The 22469-nt window shown below is 35.2% G+C and overlaps 1 non-coding gene across 1 annotated transcript; it reads left to right on the top strand.

The window, feature by feature from the left end:
* The first annotated feature begins 17810 nt into the window (after positions 1-17810).
* LOC125156816 (U6 spliceosomal RNA) lies at positions 17811-17918 on the top strand. Its single transcript, XR_007148794.1, has one exon. It is a non-coding gene; the product is annotated as a U6 spliceosomal RNA (small nuclear RNA).
* The last annotated feature ends 4551 nt before the right edge of the window (positions 17919-22469 follow it).

Here is a 22469-nt window from a genome sequence, read left to right as displayed (position 1 = left end):
TTGAACATCTTTTCTTTCATTGTCTCCTCTGCTTCTTTTCTTCTGTTAATTGAATTTTTAGTATCTTGCCCATATTTCTATTGGTTGTCCAAGAGGCTTTTTTTTTTTCCTTTTTGAGTGTAGATTTTCATTATTTCTTAAAACTCACCAGGAAGGACACAAACGAGGCTGGCTGGAAATTTTTCTCCCCCCCCCCCAATACATATATATGTGTTTATTATGTTGACATTTCTAGGGAATACATACATGGGGAAAAATAAGGAGATATCTAAGAAGCACCAGCAGGAAAATTCTCAAGGAAAAGGAAAATATTAAAGTTAAGATATAAAAAACATAGATGTAGAAGTGTTATCCCACATCTGGAAGCTCATATGGAAAGAAAAAAAATAAAAGAGGTGATGAAATCATGATTAAGACTGTCCTAGAATTAAAAAAAGAAAAAGATGATGTAAGTCTACAAAATGAAAGTTTTCCTCACACACAAAAAAAAGTAGGATAGAAAAGAAAAAAATAGAGAGATGTGTTTTTTTTATAAGATCACAATCAAAGAGACAGCAAAAGAAATCAAATAAGTAAATTATAAAGGAACATAAATTGACTCTGGATACAAGATTAAATGGAGCAATATTCTCAAGGTGCTGAAGGAAGAATATTTGAACCTAAAATGTTAATGTCCAGCTAAACTTCATTTAAATGCAAAAACAAGACAAAGTGGGTCTCAGACATATTAGACCCAATTTAAAAATGTTTTTTGAGAAAAAATTCAAAATAAATAGTATGTAATCTCTACCATAGCAATATAATTATTTATTTAGATTAATAGATATGCATCAATAAGCAAAAATATAGATCTTTTAAGGATGTATGCATATCCATAAATACATATTTAATACACCGGAGTGGATGTCCATGGTGGAGGTAGGGATGAATGTAGTAGTGGAAATGGGGAATGAAAAGGAAAAAATACATAAAAATTTTAAAAAAGAATTGAGTTGCATAAATTGTTGATGCTGCTGTGCTGTTTTGTGTACCTGAAATCCTCCCTCACCCACTGCCAAAAAAAAAAAAAAAAAAAAGGAAAAAAATGTTGCCGTAGAGCATAAAAACAAGCAAACTACAAGGACACTTTGAATTACACAATTACAATTAGAGAATTGATCACATCACTTTCAGAAACAGATAAAGCTTAATGCAAAATAGGCAAAAACAGAAAATGTTTAAACAACTAAATCAACAACCATGATTGTTGATTAAGTTAATAATAGATATACACAAGCTACATGTAACCAATGCATCTTTTCAAACACTCAAAACAATAAACAAAATTATGACTACATTGAAGTTAACATTTCAGTTCAAAAAAAAGAGAACCACATACAAAGCTGATAGACCTTGCCAGATGGGAAATGGCTTTTTCGGTGTCTCAACCCATCAAGTAATCATATCAGGAAGAAAAAGATACTGTTGATAATATACAACAAACAGAAAATCAAATAGAAATAAAAAATAGCCAACAATGAAACAGCCTACAAAACAAGGAAATCCAAATGACCTCAAATACATAAAGATATACTCAGCCTCACAGATAATCAGAGAATAATTGAAACAATGAGACATTACTGGCCACCCTTAAGTTTGGCAAAAATAATTATATTCAGGTAATTCCAAGGATTATCAAACATGTGAGAAAGCAGGATCCTTTATTCTCTGTTGAGAGGCCAAACCATTAAGTCATTTTGAAGAGCATTATGCTAGCATTCAGGAGAAATTATGGAGGCATATACACAATGACTCAATACTATGTGAGTCAGAGGAACTATAAGCAGATCCAATAGGGTACAGGTATGAGGCTGCTCATCTCTGCACTGTTTGAGGTAAATAGGAACTGAAGCAACTAAGGAGAACATCACTTGGGAAATGGTAAAGTCAAAGATGACAGACACAGAAAATAGAAAATTATACAGGAGTCAAAAGCAAAGTAATATATACCACACCACATCTCTCTCTCTCTCTCTCTCTCTCTCTCTCCAACACTCCATTAGGGATGGATTGAAAATGCAGTGCCTTAACTTGTTCTTATCTGCTATGGCCTTTCTCATTCCCCTACCCACAACACCACTAGATTTGTGGTCTAGAATTTTTAGTTCTTGACTGATGTGGGTTTTTTCCTTAAAAAAAAAAAAAACAGACTGTGGTTAATCATGAAAAAATTGTATACCTTTCTTACTCACCATTATTTTCCATATTTCTTTTGAATGTTCTGGCAAAAAGAAGTTGACTAGATCAAGGTTACTTGATCATGATGAAAGTGTGGACTAGGAAAGTGACAGTGTAAGTACTAAAACCCTTCTCTGATTGGTCATAGAATTTCAGGGTCACTGGAGTGTCTGAGATTAAACCTTTCAAAGGATGATCAGTTCAGCATTACTTGACATGTGTTCTGCCCAAACTTGGACATCATTAGGAGCAGCCAAGCCTGCTACTCTACTCAAAATGTACAGAGTCCTTCTCATCACCACCCCATTTTCCATTCTTAGTGGAAAACTAATCTTGTCCCAATATTGCTTTACAATAAGAACAGCTGTTTCCCCACAACCAGTGCTTCCCAGTCTAGAACTTTTTAATATGTGTAGTTATGTCATAGTAGTCCTTTTAGAGTAGAGGATAAAAGTTGTCTACAAATGCAAGAGTCTGAGCATCCATATCTACGTTAGTTTTACCATGGTGAATCTAGTATAGAAGTCAGCAGTGCAGCTCCAACTAATCCAAAAATTTTAACGTCTTCAGTTGTTTCTGCTTTCAAACTTGTTTGGTCACTTGTTAAGTCTGTATAGTCTTCATGCTGGAATTAGAGATTTTCACCTCATTTACCTGATTTAGCTACCTTTATCTCTTCATTCTAGTACAAATTAATTCCATCAAGCAGTCATCAAATGCAGGAGGTCGAAATGGAAGAGGTAAATGAGTACTGCTTTAAAGTCATGAGGAAATGTGGATATTATTAGAGTACGTACTTTAAAAAATAAATTGATATACTACATCAGCATGCTAAATGACAATTGTAGGTGAACAGTTTTGCAGACTAGCTCCTTTACAGACTAAATGCTTAAACCAGAAGCATCCCTGTACTTCAAGAGTGTTCCTCATTTTTTCCTATTAATTTAAGAGTTCTGTCTTTGATACTAGCATTTACACATTTTTTGAAAAGGGGGGAAATGTATATGTTCTGAAGTTGAAATATCTCCCAGCTTTTGACCCCCAGTCAGAGACAATACTCTCAAAAACACCAAAACTTCTGGTTTTTTGTGGAGCAATTGAGACTGTATCACTAGTCCAGTATCACATTTCTCTTGTAATAGATTTCAAGTACAAACCCAGTTCATTCCAGGCATTTTCCAATATTATCACAAGGCAGACATACGAGATTTGAGTTTGCTCTCTGAGTTTTCTTACGGACATGTACTAACTTCTATCCTTTCCCAAAAGTATGCTGGAAGAAACGTCTCTAAGTTAAGCAAATGATTTTCTTCCCAATTTAAAGCTCACACTTATCAAGTCTTAGAAGCAATCAGAATGTATCACCTGATCTGTCCGGTTGAATGCAACCGTATTTTCTGTCTTTGCCCTCTCAGTATTTACGTTGCCATAACATTAGCTCCCACATTATAGGAATTCACATATCACAGTGAATCTATTGCCTGCCTGACTTACTCTTTACTAGCACACAAGTCATCAGTTTGGTCTCAGCAATGGTTACCATGTGTCAGTGGTGGTGTGGTGGCTTCCATCTGTATCTATAGATTTGACGATCTCTCAAACATTGGGATTTTTTTAAAAATTAGAATGCCATAACCTCTCTCTCTACTTTTCTCTCTACTCAATGTTTTATAGTCAATTCTTTCCATTAGACACACATAACTTAGAGAAATACGTGGATGCATACAAGTAGGTACATAACCATATATATATTTACATATCTACAGCCAGAAAAATACCCTAATTCATTTCATTCAATTCCACTTACATTATACGTATATAATTTCTTTTATCACATCTCGGGAAAGAGCTCATTAAATCTCTTCTTAAATATCCCTAAAAATGTACAATTGATTAACATTTACAATTCTGACAGCTGTAATTACATGGTGTTAATTCCCATAATAAATTTAACTTTTTCTATATGTAATATTTACCCACTGGTTCTAGTTTTCCTCTCCAGAACCATTATGAATCACATGCAGTTTTTCATGGCAACCTTATTATATGCATTTTTGTTTCCAAGACAAACTAAGAACAAAGACAAAATACTTGAACAAAACTGACCAGCCACTAAGCATAGCTTCCCTGCTTTATAATTATCTGAACAATAATGATATGGGAATAAGTTTTTGAAAAACTTATGATAGTATCAATGGAACTGTTTCTAAAGTACCAAAACAGAAAGCAGGGAGCCATTATTAAAAGTAGGATAAACATTCTAGCAGCTTCCTGAAAAATGTCTGAAAAATAAACTATTTTTAATAACAGGGCAAATCCTTAAAAAGAAAAACTGGAAAATAAAAGTCACTAACAGTAGGGAGCAACACGTAAAGACAGATGTGACCTTTCGGTTTTGTTTCAAAGGAGAGTTTAAAAGTTACATAACTCTTTGGATAATAAGAATTCTAAGAAAAAGCTGGATTGAAAGCTGTGACAGATGCTATCACAAAATAAATACCTAAATTATTCTTTTTCCCAAGGGAATGAGTATTAGGAAGAGGAGTCATGTTTCTTTACATTACCTGGGGATACATCTTAGTGACATTTTTAAAAACAGGTTTAAGCATAACATTTAAAAGAGGAATCCTGGATCAATGGTAGCAGCAGGGATTAGGGAGGTAAATTATAACTGAAAATCTATGACTTCTCCTCCCTGGGGCTTTTTTTTTTTAACCTAACTCTTGGTTATTCAAATAGACCTAATTATGCTCTCAACTTTGAATTCAGTATACTAAAAAAAATGAACAAATAAACGGTGATTGATGATGTTTTTTGAAAAGAACAAAACTTAAAGTCTCAGAATGAAAATATATTTGGTCTGGCAACACATAGTTGATAGCAAAAGTCCATAGTGTTATACAAATAATCTTCTAACATCTTAAATTTCTTTCCTTCAATTCTGATCTGCCCCCTCTATCATCATCCTGGGCCAGGGAAGCTGGTTTTGTTCCATATGATTACCTAATCTACTCTGTCAAGAGTCCCCAGAACAATTCAGTTTATTCGTATTCAGATCTTTTAAATCACTTCCACTAATATTATTTGAGCATCTAAATGCCAGGCAGTCTAATTGTTCCTCAAGATATAAAAATCAATAAATATGACCACTGCCCAACAACAGGCAAATATTTATTCACATAATTATCAAGACATTTAAAATCCATCAAGCAATTTTGCCATATTCTGCTTCATTTTAGTTCTGCAAGACTGTCCAGGATGTGTGTGTGTGTGTGTGTGTGTGTGTGTGTGTGTGTGTGTGTGATCCTCAGACATATGATTCCCATCACCAGCACTTATGACTTGGAACATGTTACTATGTCTCCCTGAAACTCATTCCCTTCTCTCTAAAACAGAGTAGTCATGATTCCTCATGAATTGTTGAGGGAGCACGAGATAAAATGTATATGTACACATGCTTAGACCATAAGAATTATTCAATAAATATTAGTTATTATGTTTCAACTATTATTAATTATTTGAATGATGAAACTTTCTAGAATCATATAATTTTAGAGTTCATGTATTTCAATAGTTCCTTCATAGTGTTCTGGTAAAATGGGTACCCTAGGCAATGAATCATTGACAATGCCAAAAATATAACCTAGGATTCTTCATCCCAAGATCTTTTAATTAAAATTCTTGTGTAGTTCCTTAACCTAAGCTTTATGTCCTCACCTCTTTCATCTCTAAGGTGCTTATATATTTTGAAGAGGTTGTCTATAATTTAGACTGCATAGATTGCCCAAGTTTTTATAAATATTTCTAGCAGAAGCAGGAAAAGAATTCAGATACTGACTCCTAATTAACTGCTTTTTAGTAGATAGTAAAGACAGGCTCTAAGTAACTACCTACCTAGCTAACTAAATATATATATATATATGTTGGCCTTGGCCAGTTGAAACCACCACAGCAATTAGAACTGTGTTGCAGTGTGAGTAGAATTTATATTGATAGCTTTAAAACAAATTTTTAAGGTTTATTTTTGAGAGAGAGAGAGAGAGAGAGAGCGCATGCACATGCGTGAGAGCATGAGCAGGGGAGGGGCAGAGAGCGAAGGAGACACAGAATCTGAAGCTGGCCCCAGGCTCCCAGCTGTCCACACAGAGCCAGATGCAGGGTTCAACCTCATGCACTGGAAGATCATGCCTGAGCCGAAGTTGGAAGTTCAACCGACTGAGCCACCCGGGCACCCCTGATTTCTTAAAATACATATAGACTTTTGTTTTCCAGTTATTGTGACAAAGACATAACACATCACTGACTATTAGTGACACTGACTTAATGCATAAGAGTCAGGAAGAAAATTTATCTTATCCAGGGTGAATATTTCTATCATTACCAATATAAGTAAAACTCACACATCTTCCCTTGGGGTGGGACCATTCTCAGAAAACATTTTAACAGTGCCATATATTCTTGCAAGATATATGTTATAAGAAAAAAGGTACTATTCCAACATGGAAAAAGACTGGCCTGTGATTGTTAGGTCAAAAAAACCCATGATGCTCAAGATGGCCTTTTTTTTCTCTTGAACAAACCTCATATTTCCCCTTCCTCTCTCTCCTTACCAGAGCTTTCATTCAGATGCACATTGTGACTACCAGGTAACAACCTACTTCAGTCTCTCTTTACTGCAGGGCCATCCTTCATTCTGTCACTGTCAGCATCACATTTTTAAATCCCCAAATCAAATAATCTTCTCCTCAGGGGCCCACTCCTTTGTTATTGAGCCACTCAGCCTTTCTCATAATTTCTCAAACAATGTATTATTTTACTTTGTGTTTGCTTCTTTTGAAACAATTTTACTTTTCATCACATCAGGATGAACATTTCTTCATATCAGGATGAACATTTCCCCAAAAGAAAAACATCCCCACTCCCTGCTCCTTAAACACCAGTTACATTTTTTTCTGTCTTCTCCAGCAGACTAACTTCCTCAAGAACTGTTGGTCAACTTTGTATCCTCCTCTATGATCCAAACCTTGGCAGAGTACCCAACACATAGTATGCACTCAAGGAATGCTTGTTGAATAAATGATTGAATTGAATATTGTGCTGCATTTTGTGTACTACAGAATAAAATTTTGTCATAATGTGGATTCAGTATTTGAATATTAAAATTTTCTTCCTACATGAGTTGGTATATTTTTCTCCCTGATTCAAAATGTGATATAGTTGTGAAACTATGCACATAATGATACTGAAATCATGGCAATTAAGAAGGAAGGAGGACAATTGCTCCTACCTTGAGTTAGATTCAAGTATAGATGATTATGTAGATTCTTTGATCTAATGACCATGCGAAGGGAAACTGACATGTAGTTTTTAAATCAATTCAATAATTTTTTTAATGTTCAGAGGAGAAATTAGCCTCTTAAAAAGTAAAAAAGCATTACCTATCAAAACACAAAAAACAACAAATTAGAAATATAAAACTCCAGTAAAGCATGACTGTTACCCCCGAGTGCTATTTAATAAATGCTGCCTAAGATCTTACTCATCAATTATCTTTGCTTTAGTCTCCATTGGTTCATTTCTTTATTTAATAAGCATGTATTAAAAGATAAAGTGGTGGAGAAGTGCCCGGGTGGCTCAGTTAAGCATGTGACTCTCTATTTCGGCTTAGGTCATGATTTCATGGTCATGAGGTTGTGTAATCGAGCCCAGCATCGGGCTCCACGCTGGGCACGGAACCTGCTTAGAATTCATTCTCTCTCTCTCTTCCTCCCCCTCTATCCTACCCCCATTAATGCACTTGCACACCTGTGCTCTCTATCTCTCTCAAAAAAAAAAAAAGGTAAAATGGTAAGTTGATAAAAGCTTAGATTCAAGCTCTAATGACAGCCTAAAGCTTCCATCCCACTTCCACCCTCTCACTTACAGTGAGAAGCAAGGTGTCATAATTCCAAAACATGAAGTATTTCTTAGAGCAGGATAGGAGCAGAAGGGAGAAAAGGAACTAGTCACTTGACTTGAGATCTTAGAGTAAGAATGTGAGTAATGAAGGGAGGGGGGGAAAGCCCAGGAGTTAAGATGAGAGAATGCTACAAATAACTAACCCATTTCATAAATGCTTGAAAATGCATGAATTAATTAAATCTGAATTTGAAGTTTTCACAAACATCACTTAGGGAAAAAAAATAGCCAAAGTCACAAGAGTCGTATAGGATCAAGAAAAGTAGGGCATTTTTCCCTACCAAAGGCAAGAACTGACTTTCCAACCATTTGAATTGCCAAGCAATAGAGAAGATTCTAGGTAAAAAATATTAGAGAAGACTCCAACAAAGACACTGAAAATTCAAACCAATTCACTCAAACCAATTCATCTTCTTCAAAGATAAATCTGTTCAATCCAACTTAGTATTCATTCAGTATTTTTAAATAATTGATGATGTGCCAATCACTACATTCATCATAGAGTATACAAACATTCATAGTAGACATAATTTTTGCCCTAACAAAGCTTACAGTAAAGTAATGGAAACACATAAATTGATCAGTTAACCAAAATAAATGTAAAATTACATTCTATTGCTATTAATTGAACACATAATCACAGTTAGTGAAGGTCACCAGTAGTTTAACGGATAAAAATGCAGAAAGTGGGCTGAGTTAAATAAGGAAACTTTTCATTTATTTAACAAAATTAGTGAAATGTCTACTATATGTCAGAAAAAGCAATGGAGAAAGAAAAAAGTGTGTAAATGTGTATAAGACATACCTCCCCATTGATGGATGAATGGATAAAGAAAATACACACACACACACACACACACACACACACACACACACACACGCTGGAATATTATTCAGCCATAGAAATTAAATAAATGTTGTCATTTGCAAAAATATGGATGGACTTTGAAGGCATTATGTTAAGTGAAATAAGTCAGACAAAGACAAATACTACTCTCTCACTTAAATGTGGGATGTAAAAAAACAAAACTCATAGATACAAAGACCATTTTGGTGGTTGCCACGGGAGGTGATGGGGTGGGCAAAAATCGGTGAAGGTGGGCAAAAATCGGTGAAGGTGGTCAAAAAGTACAAACTTCTAGTTATAAATGTCACGGTAATGTAATGTACAGCATGGTGTAATGTACAGCATGGTGACCACAGTTCATAACACCTGTATTGGATATTTGAAAGTTGCTAAGCAAGTAGATCTTAAAAGTTCTCATCACAAGAAGAAAGTTTGTAACTAAGTGTGGTGATGGATGTTAACTAGATTTATTGCGGTGATAATTTTTCAAAATATACAAATACAGAATCATTGTGTGGTATAACTGAAATTAATGTTATATGTGAATTCTATTTCAATTAAAAAAATTACAATCAGAAAAAGAAGACATAGTCCCGAGTCCTTCAAAAAGCATATGACTTAATAGGGAAAATAGGGAAAATATATAACCAAATAAATATCGACACACATACAATATGATGTAATAGAAAATATATATAATAGAGATAAGCCTTTGCACATATCTCCATTATATGCACATATAAAAAAGCAATCAGAACACAGAGAAGGAAATGATTATTTCTTTCTTTCCTTTTTTTTTAAAGTGTGTGTTTATTTTTGAGAGAAAGAGACAGAATGTGAGTGGGAGAGGGGCAGAGAGAGAGCGAGACACAGAATCGGAAGTAGGCTCCAGGCTCCAAGCTGTCAGCACAGAGCCTGATGTGACACTCCAACTCACAAGAGGTGAGATCATGACCTGAGCTGAAGTCAGATGCTTAACCAACTGAGTCACTCAGGCACCCTGGAAATGAATATTTCTTCCAAATATTATTTAAACACTACTTTCAAATGTTTAAATTATTTGTAAGATAGTCCTGATATTAGCTTAGACCCTGTCAAAACTGGGCTATGTGCTTCTCTTATTCTCACCTTTGTCCTTCACTGTAACTTCAGTAAGTCCTTCCCACTAATCCAGTTTTGATACAGGCCTACAATCGCATCTCAAAACCCCCATCTGCTAATCCGCCATCGGAGACCAAACTCTAATCCTTGGTCCCGCCAAAATTTAACTCAGTTTACCCTTCACTAATTTGGCTATCCCGTTATACAAGTTCCCTCCCCCCGTACCCAGCAACTACTCTAGTCCTATATACTGAACGAAGGTCCCATAAATCTGTCCTCTCCTACTATAGTTAGCTTGTTAGAAATGCATGTTGAGTCCATCTATTAAATAAATATTTGTTTGAGCACCTATAATAAACTGAGCTTGAGAAGTGGTACAAAGGTGAGCAAAATAAAACTCCTATCCTTCATATTCTGAGGAAACAGACACTCAAAAAGGATTAATTTCAGTACCCCATTAAAAGCAAATCACATTAATAAGATGCAGGCACAGAAAGGAATGCCTAATTCAAATTAGAAGAGATGAGGAGACAGACCTTCAGTCAATGAGGTGACCACAAGTTCCAGTTTGCCCTGAGAAATGCTGGGCTACACTTGTTATGTTGACATACCTCTTTTCCCCAGGCTTTCATTTAAATTCCAGGTAGTTAACATACAGTTAATATGTTAATACAGACAATTTCCTTAGAACTGTGCCTGGAACATGGTAAGCATATTCTGTTCACATGTTTTGCTCAAGATTTATTCACAACGAAATAGTTATTTGTTGAAAAATTTTATAACTGTTTTAAGTTAAAAGTTTGGTGACATAATGTTTATGGAAAATTTAAGACATGGCTTAAGAAGAAAAGAAAAGAAAAATTAGTTCCTACATGTAACAAATCTGCTCCTACATATAACAAAAGGATGAAATGGTACTCTTAAATGTCAGAAGTTTTTTTTTTCCTCATTTTATTAACATACTCTACTCAAAAGAAAAAGTTTTAAGGAATAACAAGAAGAGAATTTCATTAGAATGATATCTTCATAATTACATAAAGCAGAATTATCTCTAGCCCACTAGTAAGAGCCACAAGAAGATGACAGAATGTACCTACCATGTATGTATCATGACTAGCACATCATGACTTTTCCAAATTTCGCTTAAATTTTGCAAGTTTTTAAATACTGCATTATTTTCTTCAGGTTATTTCCTATCTTTTAAAGCAATTAAATAACAAAAATATACATATTCATATTTAAAGTAGTTGCTGGAGAAATTATAAATTAAATTCAAATGCACACGTACATTGGACACTGTTGGGGCCCCATACCACACTCCCTAGGCCAGCTCTACCTTCAGTTGTAGCTGTAATGGACAGTTCTGGCACATACTGTATGCTTCCCTCCCCAAGTTCCCAGGGCATCTTACTCTAAAGGCACAGTCCTTAAGTGCAGCAGATACACATCTCTAGGAGCAAACTTCAGTCAGTGAGAGATAAGTGTCAGTGGATAGATGTCCCAGTCTCACATTCATTGGAGGGACAACTCTGAGGTTTATTCTACATGGTTTCCCACAAGATTCCTAGCAAGACTAAACTCACTTGCCTAGAGTCATAACTAGTTCAAGAACTCACTTTTAACTGGCTTCCCCTCATCCTTGCTTTCCTCTCCACTGCATTCTCTCTTTACCCCAGCATTCTGGGAACACCACCCAAATAAGTGATCTGTGCCTAAATCAAAATCTAAGAATTTGCTCTTGGGAGACCCAAACTATGACAAGAATCCCATTATACTAAAACTTTAATCTGATCATCTTTGTAATAAATTTTTGATAAGTTGAGTGGATAATTACATCAATTGGTCGACATGCTAATAATCCTAATCTGTTTTTAATCTCATGACTTCTTTCTGTTATCATGAGAACTGTGCTGCTCATATGAAAATAATTGCATGTGTCTTAATATTTCTATCACCATACCTAACTCTTTTCATTATTAGAAAGAAAATAATCTTTTGTAACATCTACTCACACGTTCTATTGTAGAAAAGGGGGTAATATCAATGATACTGCAATTATTTTCAAATTTGAAAGAAAATGTATCTCAACAAAAGAATTACAGCTTCTTCACATTTGCATGGCCCTACCTCTCAATCAGTACAGCTCACACAATACTTTGCTCAAGATTTATTCAACAAAATAGATATTTTTTGAAAAGTATTGTTCACTTTCTTTCCCTGTCAGAATGTCTGTTGACATACTAGTGAATTGTTTATAAAATGAACGCTGAATCTTCCTTTCAGCTGACAGGTCCCTGTGGTTTGCTGTTTATTAGTTTTGTTTGTTGTGATTCAAAATGCAGGATCTATTTTTCCCCAGTGTTGCTGTCTTTTTTTTTTCTTTTCTTTTCTTAGTGAAGTAGAAGAAGATAAACAGAATGTTCTTATTTACAAGTAACTACTCAGATGTCTTTCAAACCCACTTTGAATTTCCATTAAGCTCTCCTTTCACGTATCAAATCTTAAAAATGTAAAAGAATCTAATGCAAAACTTGAGAATTTTTTTTTTAGCTCTTTGTGTTTGAGTTGTAAAATATAGAAATTTATTTCCAGGGTCAGAAAAGTCATGTCATTGAAATCTCTTTAAACTGTTGGCATTGAAATGTGAGCAAGACGAATGGTATACTCAAAGCAATTATTTTTAGAAAGAGGCAAATTTTTGTCATTCATCTCCTTACCCATCTATCCATTCATCAAATTTGTATTAAATACCTAAAATGCCGGGCACTGAGCTGGGTGCCAGAAATAGCAGAAATGAATATCTCAGTCCCTGACTTGAATAAGTTCAATCGACCTGAGTAAACAAACATGTAAAAGATGATTGAATTTTAATGTGACAGGTGGTATAATAGAGGTATTTTCTGGAGGCTGAGGGAATGTGGGAGCATAGAGTAGAATTTAATTCTCTCAGAAAAACTTCACTGAGGTTATACTTTAGATGAGTCTTGAAGGATGAGTTAGGCAGACAAGAGAAGGTGGACATTTAAGGCCCATGCAAAGACAGTAATAAATAACGATTTTCATATTGTATTTTGTTTAGATTTTCTTGGAAAATCCAAATTCTTTGTCCTCTGCAGTACAGAAGTGAATAGGAAATAATCCATGCTGGCCAAGAAGGCAAAGGTATGCCTTGAAGGAATTTGGATTTTATGTCATAGGTAACTGGAATTCTAAATTTGATCATTTTAGCAATATGTGTGTTTTAGGACCTATGTTGGATCTTCAGTCACTGTGGAGAATGAACGATGGGAAGCATCATTGGAGGGGAGAGAAGATGTGAGAATAGTTAGGCTCCCGCTCATCTTCCCATTATCGCTGCTATAAATGTTACCACATGAGAAGGCTTCCCTGACTATCTCCCTGGTATAGTGACTGCCTCATAATATGATTAAGAATAGATAGATAGATAGATAGATAGATAAAAAGAAATATGATAAGGGGTGCAAAAGGTAATAAAGACTTGAAAAGCGGCAATCAGAATGGAATGCAATAAGAAGACATTCAGAAAATATTTTCAATATAAAATCAAAATGATTTGGTGATAAATTTAAAGAAAGTTACGATCATTTTGATATTTTTTAAAGTGAAAGTTAAAAGTTTAAAAACGGGGGTGGGTGGGGAGGGAATTGAAAAGACCTTGGATCTACTAGTTGGGAAATGGTTTGATGATACTGCTGTTAACTGACAGAAGTAGTAGATTCAGAGGTTGTTGTTGGATGCATTGTGCATGTTGTAGGGAGTAAACAGGGAGTGTCTTTGCATAGAGAAGGCTATAAATAAGGTTAGTTTGTAACATGGCGAGTTTTAGATACCTTCCAAGATATTCAGGCAGACATATCCAGTAAAACAGCTGGCAATAAGATAGATAGGTAGAGAGATAGATAGATAAATAGATAGATAGATAGATAGATAGATAGATAGATAGATAGATAGATGATAGATAGGGATAGATAGATGCATAGAGATAGAGATAAACACTTTAGGAAACAGATCTGAGCAGGGTATACAGGATAGTAGCTATTAGTGTTTTCTAGTGATGAATCTGTTTCTAGATGAATCTGTTGTAGATAAGTTTTCCCCAAAAAAGATATAGAGTAAAAAGAATCAAAGGGCATAAGAAGATCTAACAATACAGGACAATAAAAAAAGTAGGAAAAGAGCAAAAATTGGGAGTTCAAAAAAAAGTTCTATAGAAAATGTTGTCAAATGTGACAAATGTTAAAGAGATCAAGCAAGGTAAGAAAAACGTGCAATATGCAGTTTCTAAATCCATATACTATTTTAGCTGTGGCAATTGATAAATTATGTAAAAATATTCATGTTTCATTCATTCATTCAAGTGAAAACTAAAAATTCTAAAAGTTAATGACATTAAACACAAAATATTTCCAATGCTACTATAGACATGGTAATAGGTCATAATAAAGTCATAGCTCCTGTAAGTAGAGACGATAATGTTTTGAATAGAGAAAATGAAATTCGAAGGGTGAATTGGCCACTGTTCATATACTTATATATCCCTTTTTTCTTAAACAGACAACCTTTAGTGTGTATTTCTGGTCATTTTATTTAATGTACAAAGTCTCAGAATTATCCCCGAGCATATAGTGATAAATGACTTAGAACTTCAAAGAGAAGCAAGATTCTTCTACTCTCAAAGGTAATAATCATCTAGCATTCTGTTAGCTAGAATTAATTTTTGTCTGACTAAGGAAGCAGAAATGTAGTGAATAACAAGGCCCTTTGCCTAGGATATATGTACTTATACATGTATGCATAAGACATAAAAACAAAATATTTATTAGAATATATTTTTATATATTAGAATTATATAATATGTATACTAAAAGATAATTATGTAAGCTGAAAGCTGCTTTTATATTTCAAATATATATTATATTCAGCAGTATTTCCTTTTAAAAAACTATATAAATAAAAAATGTTTATCTATAGAAAAGAAATATAGAACCCCAGTGACATAATTTGTTAATAAAATATTATATTATGCATAGGCATTATAAAAATTGGAAATATTCTCTTGAAGGAAAATATTACCCCTGTTATAACATAAAAATAATATATAATGTTACATGCAACAACTATTTTAAGTATATTTATACAAAAACAAGTTTTACTGTTCTATCTTTATATTTGCATCACTTATGATACTGTAGGCTTCAATCAATACTTCATAATGACAGTGATCATACCAATAATATAAACCAAGTAACACATACTGCTCTATCAGGATCTTACTATTACCTAAGAAAAAATAGTAATTAGTATTCATAAAGCACTTAACATGGAATGTATTCTCTAAATGTCAATCCTTTGTCATCTCAATTAGTAGTTTGAACGATTGTACTCTTGAGGTAAGTGTGGTGAAGTGAAGTATTTGGTTAAAGTGACTAGTAAGTGGTAGAGCTGGTTTGAAACTAAAGTCTTTTTAAGTTTGTGTTCTTCAACACTACACTGAAATCAGTAAACTCAAAAGATACTTAACCAATCCATCTCTCTTTAAAAAATGAGTCAATGCTTCCACTTCCAACTTAAGATGAAGGCTGGAAACATGTGTTTGCTTTTTATCCACCTTTCCAATTACTCTTGAAAGATTCTGAAGTACAAAATAAATAATTTCATGCCAGAAAAAAGAGTGAGAGGTGCATTACATTATAAAAGAGATTCCAACAAACTTTTCAAAGATGAAGTTGTATGTGAACAGACTGACAAAGGAAAAACTACAGGGGAAAAAACTACAGGCTAGAATATGCCATAAAGATACTGCTGAGTCGGTGTGAAAACATTCACTTGAAAGTAACCTGGGGAGGATTTGGGCTTAAAGTCAACTGATGTAACAAAGCACCAAAGTGAGAAATAAGACTGAAAACAGGGAGATTCATTAAAAATATTACATAAAATAGGGGCGCCTGGGTGGCGCAGTCGGTTAAGCGTCCGACTTCAGCCAGGTCACGATCTCGCAGTCCGTGAGTTCGAGCCCCGCGTGGGGCTCTGGGCTGATGGCTCAGAGCCTGGAGCCTGCTTCCGATTCTGTGTCTCCCTCTCTCTCTGCCCCTCCCCCGCTCATGGTCTGTCTCTCTCTGTCCCAAAAATGAAAAAAAAAAAAATTTTTTTTTTAAATATTACATAAAATAAATTTACCAGTCAGCAACCTAACTTCCCTTCCAGAACCTCTCCACAGACAGCCAGACTTTACCCCAGTCATGACACCAGATAGTATACTTTAAAACTATTGAAATAATTCGTTTGAAGAAAGCGAAAGTGGGTCTCTAAAGTAAGCTTCAGAGGCAGAAGACCACAGTGATTAAGTCTCTGTTGTTTTATTTATTTTTTTTAAATTTTTTTTTCAACGTTTATTTATTTTTAAGACAGAGAGAGACAGCATGAACGGGGGAGGGGCAGAGAGAGAGGGAGACACAGAATGGGAAACAGGCTCCAGGCTCTGAGCCATCAGCCCAGAGCCTGACGCGGGGCTTGAACTCACAGACCGCGAGATCGTGACCTGGCTGAAGTCGGACGCTTAACCGACTACGCCACCCAGGCGCCCCAAGTCTCTGTTGTTTTAATCCAGACATTCTAATTTCAATCCTAACATGGCCACTTACTAGTTTTGTAATCTTGAGACTATTGCCTAACTTGTCAGTTGCACAAGTTTCTTATTTGTAAAATGGGTACAGTAAGAATATCTCAGAGCTATTGCAAGAATTCAATGAATATATACATATAGAAATAAAATATATTTTTAGACCAAGGCATAGACATAGATAGAGATACAGTGCTAAGAATGTTTCTGGCACAAATTAAACACTTTTTCCATCTTTCCTAGATCATTCCCACTGACTTACAAACATATAAATTCTCTCATCCTAATGAAACAAATTAAAACAAAAACCTTTCTCAACCACACATCCCTCTAATTACAGATCTTTTTTCCAGTCCCCTTTAGAGCTAAACTCCAAAAAATTGACAATACAGTAGTGGTATACATCCCGACCCTCACGGGATGCCTGAAGCCGCAGATAATACCGAGCTCTCTGTATATAGTTTTTTCCTATACGTACATACCTATGATAAAGTTATTTATAAGTTAGGCACAGTAAGAGATTAACAAAAACCAAAAATAAAATACCACAATTATTAACAACATGCTACGTGAATGTGGTCTCTCTCTCTCTCAACATATCTTAACCAACTGTACTCACCCTTCTTGTGATGATGTGACACGATAAAATGCCTGTGTGATCAGATGAAGTGAGGGGAATGATGTAGGGGTGGTGACGTAGATGTCGATGACTACTGACGTTCAGATAATCTGTCAGGAGTAGGAGCACCTGTTTCGCCACTGCCTTTGACTTTGTGTAACTGAAGCTGTGGAAAGCAAAACCAAGGCTAAGGACTGCGTTGTCTCTCACTCCCTTGTGCCTATTCCCTCTCCACCTGATTCCAAGCTAATTTTTGCCCCAACCTGTACTCTCAGAATAATGTCTGAAAAGTAACAGGTAAGATAAAAATGACTTTTCATATTAAACAATCAATACTTTATTAATCTGGTAAAGCAAAAAATAGAGATCTGATCATATTATCTAGTTAAGATCACTAACAGAACAACAATTTAAAAAGATTTCCTCTGGTGCTTGCTTCAGCAGCACACATACTGAAAACTGGAACCATGCAGAGAAGATTAGCATAGCCCCTGTACAAGGATGACGTGCAAATTTGTGAAGCGTTCCCATTTTTTTAATTTAAAAATTAAAGTAGAATAAAAAGATTTCCTCTGACCCACGGACCAGGATTAGGACAGAAGAGGTTTGTGATCTTTGCTCTTCATCACAAACTTCTGACGTACTTAATTGGTACACGTATGATTTGAGAAAGTAATTTAAATTTATAACAGCACAAGTCGTTCACTTTCTGCTATTTGTTAGCTACAGAAGCTTCATATTTCCACACAGGAACCTATGAGCTACCTTTCAAAAAACAGTCGCTGGTCTTTTTTATTTTTCAAAGTATAGACTTCAGGAATGCCTGGGTGGTTCAGTCAGTTAAGGGTGGGACATTGGCTCAGGTCATGATCTCACAGTTTGTGGGTTTGTGGGTTCATGGGCTCGAGCCAGGCATCGGGCTGTCTGCTGTCAGCACAGACCCTGCTTCAGATCTTAAGAATCCTGTCTCCCTCTGTCTCTCTGCCCCTTCCCTATGCGCGCGTGCGTGTGTGTGCGTGTGCATGCACGTACGCGCGCACACTCTCTCTCAAAAATAAATATTTAAAAAATATAATAAAAATAAAAGTATAGACTTCAATTATAATTGGATACTTTTATTCAGGGGAACACTTTTTGAATGTTTGGGGACCTGATTTTTGCATAAAGGTCCTGAACAAAGCAACAACCACAGCATTCCAAACTTATGCAATTCCCAGTGACATAATCAGTACATTTAAAAATCATTACATTAATGATATAAAAAACACACAAGAACTTTGAAATAACCATAATAACCAACATTAGCCAATGGACACCCTGTGGCAGGACATGGATCAGAAAATGACCAGAATGGGATATTGCACAGGCTGTCTGTTTTTTTGCAGCCAAACACACTGCAGGTAAAGGAGAGCAAGTGAGAGCCCTACCTGCCTGTCTCAGTCAGCTGAAGTACAGGAAAAGATTGATTAACTCACATGTATGACCCAGGAACAGAGAGTTCCTGTAGCCTGAATTAAACACATACATGCGTGATTACACACACACACACACACACACACACACACACACACACCACATACCCTCCTACAAATTTTTTATCTGAAATGATTTCATGTCTTTTCAAGTTGAGACAGAATCAAAAAGGATCCAACACAGGATCTATGTCAAAAACTTCTAGTACATAGAAGGAAGAAACAAGAATAAAAAAGCAAATGAAGAAAATTTGCTATGGAGAAACTGAAAATTGAGACAAAGGATTTTCCCGATCATATAAAAAAATTATGTCTTTATTTTAAAAGAGCTCAAAGCAGTAGGAGCTCAGCAAAGAATGACAGAAAGATGATATATGAGCTGGAATGAAGAGTGAACCTGTACACTACAGTTTGAATTGATCATGTCTAGATTTTTTTTCAACTTCCATCCTCAACACAAAGAACTCTGGACAAGTCTCCTGCTCCATGGAACAGATTCCATAAAATGGCTTTCACTCCCTCATTTTACTTCCTGTAAAATATATAAGAAATAAAATCATAGTTCTCATTTTGTAATCATACCACAAAAGGTTTGAGCCAGCAATTTACACAAACCTGTATTTTTCTTGTCTGCAAAACTGCTGATGAGAACATTTTTACCTTGTCTAGACAGCCTTAGATGATATGATGATCAGCACTGGGTTATTTTAACCTTGACTCTAATTTGGAAGACAGGAATCCATGAGGAGTAAGATCAGTTTTCAGTGCCCATTCCAACCAATCATGTTACTTTTGAGTTTTGTAAAAATAGTGTAGCAGTGTGTGCTCTTAGAGCAAGAGAGACAATAAACAAAGCTAGAGTTAGCTCACAATGTGACATTACTTACTGGTTTCTATTGCCTGTTAGCTGGAGTGCTTACTTTGAGGTGGGGGGATGAGCCCCCAAGTTGTCCTAGACACCAAGAGAAAAAGCTTAAGACCCTGCTTCTGGACTTTGTGGTCTAGAAGAGAGAAGACAATAAGCATTCACCCACTCACCGTTAGACAGCTGCCTCAGAGCCTCCTTCCTACAGGCAGTGCTGAGCTCGATGTGCAGTATTTTGAGATTTAAGTATCTGGTGTCAAGTATTTCTAAATCCTCCAGGAAATTGAAAACGGACTGCAGCGATTTACTTCTACTTTTCTGGGGGAAAGGTGCTAAGACCAAAACATGAATATTGAAAAGAGAAAAGATCTTAAATGTAAACACGTTAGCCTAAATATGTAAAGGAAAAGACTCCTAGATAAAACACCCATTTTAAGCATCTTTGGGGAAATTACCTTCTCTCCATAGCAATATCTTTATTATCTCCTCAAAATTCTAGAAAATAGTCACATGAAAATGTGATTCCTCGATGGCTTTTTGATGAAATAGTGGTGGCCCTAACCCAGAAATTCCTTACTCTCATGATGCCCTATCATCATCTGTCCCTATACTCACTCCTTTGGTCAGCAAAAAGTGGGCAAAAAGAATTACAAAACTAAGTGCAAAGTAGAGAAAATTGTTTATATATTTAATAATAGCAAAAAATGATATAAATCAAAACGATGAATTCTACTGGACAAAGTACAAGCACATTGGTATTAACCAATAAAAATACTAGGTTTTTTTTTTCTCCCACATTCTTTCTCACTTATGTTAAACAGCAAAATAATAATCATAGCAAATTTTAATGAAGGTGAGATATAAAGAAAAATATTTTCAAAAATAACGTAGACAGTGATATCTTAACAAAGTTTATTTTAAAAGAATAAAGATGGATCTGATAGATATTTGGCTAATGTAATATATTGCAATATGCACATTCCACAGTAGATTATCTAGATTTTGCTCTGGATTTATTCCATGAACATTCACACTAGACCAGATTGAGTGCCTATGCAATTTAGGTAGAAGAAAAATATAGATTAGAAGTAACAATTGACATAAGGTAATTTACACATGTGCATTTCATTATATTTTTGTACTGTGTGTTTCTGATATTTATATAAACTAAAACAAACAAAAAAACCCCACTCAGTTCTATCTAAAAAAGCATAGGTGAAGGATAGCTCCCTGGGGGAAAGTGGAATATCACACAGATTACCATTCCTTAAGCTCAACAACTATTTATTTAGTTGTGATTTTTAAAAGTAGGATAAGAATCCATTAACTCCTGTTCCTTCTGGGAAAAAACATCTGATAACTACAGATAAGAAATGTTAATTTTCGTGCTCTAAGCATAAACCAGTGCAAGGATACAGGTCCTGTTTGGTTTTTAAATGCCATTTAAATGTGCCTTTGCATCTGAAATTTCTGCTTAAAATTTATCAACAATGTTGAATGATAAAATAGTAAGGAATAATTTATATTTCATGATCTAAGAAATAATGTCCCCAAAATGAAATTTTGCAACATTTTAGTACATGGAAGTTTTGGGTATAGTATTTTGTTGGGAAAAAAATAAAAACAAAAACTGATTGGGAGTTAAAGGTTTAAAAGACTCTATTTAGCTGGGGCCTCTGGGTAGCTCAGTCGGCTAAGTGTCCTGCTCTTGGCTTCCGATCATGATCTAATGGCTCGTAGGTTTGAGCCCCGCATCAGGCTCTGTGCTGACAGCTCAGAGCCTGGAGCCTGCTTCAGATTCTGTGTCTCCCTCTCTCTGCCCCTCCCCCACTTATGCAAGTGCTTTCTCTCTCTCTCTCTCTCTCAAAAATAAACATTAAAAAAAACTAAAATAAAAAGGCCTCTATTGAACAAATATTTTTATTTGATATTACATGAAATGTCTGCCTAATACTATATAACACAGCAGATTAAGGGTAGAAGTCAGATAAATTATTCATTTTTTTCTATTTCAAGTGTGGGAATACTGGGAGTTCTATATCTGGTAATACTGTATTCCATATGTTTCAATATTAAACACATATACACCAACATGACCTTTAGGCCATAATATGAAGTGAACCAAATTTATATTTCTCTTCCTAGTTGTTTAATGTATCTTCCCCCCTTCTTTTGGAAAATTTATCTCAGGAAAAGCTAAGAGTACGTGTATGAAATTATTATGTTACTTTTCCCAGAGGAATGCCCATTTTTTGTTATCTCTACTTAAAGAATAAAAATTAACTGAACTTGAGTAATCAGAGGTATCATGTATATAGTACAAAGGGCATGGGCTTTGGAGTAAGACAATGTATGTTTGCACCCCTTACTTAGCTATGCAAACTTAAGTAAGGTATTTAACTCCTCTGAACCACAATTTCCTATTATGTACCTAGATTATGATACCATTTCCTATTATGTACCTAGATTATGATACCATTCTTTTAGTATCACAGGCAAGATTAGCTGGGAAACAAAGCACTTAGCACAGAGCCTAGCACTCGGTGGGGGACAGCTGCCTAGCTATTTATAAGTGTATATGTGTGCATATATGTAACAAGAAAAATCAAAGGATTTTCTCTACCTTTCTTCTTCTCCCCCTTCCCCTCTTCCTCTCTCCCCCACCTCACTTCCTTCTTTTCTGCAACAGGTAAAGCTATATGAGCCATAAAAGAAAAGGTATTGTGTGAAAGTATCTCCTTTTTCCCTTC

This window comes from Prionailurus viverrinus, chromosome F2 (genome assembly GCF_022837055.1).
Source record: "Prionailurus viverrinus isolate Anna chromosome F2, UM_Priviv_1.0, whole genome shotgun sequence".
Lineage (NCBI taxonomy): Eukaryota > Metazoa > Chordata > Mammalia > Carnivora > Felidae > Prionailurus > Prionailurus viverrinus.
The sequence above is the reverse complement of the archived record's forward strand: the minus strand, read 5'-3'. Positions and strand labels throughout refer to the sequence as shown.